This window comes from Malania oleifera, chromosome 12, assembly GCF_029873635.1.
Source record: "Malania oleifera isolate guangnan ecotype guangnan chromosome 12, ASM2987363v1, whole genome shotgun sequence".
NCBI classification, from domain to species: Eukaryota; Viridiplantae; Streptophyta; class Magnoliopsida; order Santalales; family Ximeniaceae; genus Malania; species Malania oleifera.
Window position 1 is genome coordinate 83,458,828 of NC_080428.1, and position 273 is coordinate 83,459,100.

Below are 273 nucleotides of genomic sequence, written 5' to 3' on the forward strand. Positions count from 1 at the left end.
GAAGTAAACTCAATTCTTCCGTGAATAATCATCAATGAAACTTACATAATACACATGTCCACCCTTTGATGCAACTCTTACTGGGCCCCAAACATCTGAATGTACATAGTCAAGAATTCATTTCGTCGTGTGAGTAGCTGATCTGAATTTTGCCATATTTTGTTTTCCAAGAACACAAAACCTACAAAACTCCAACTAACCACGTTTCAAAACTTCAACCATATTTCGTTTGGTAGCTCTTCATGTCATGTTCCCTATGCCCAAGAGCACATA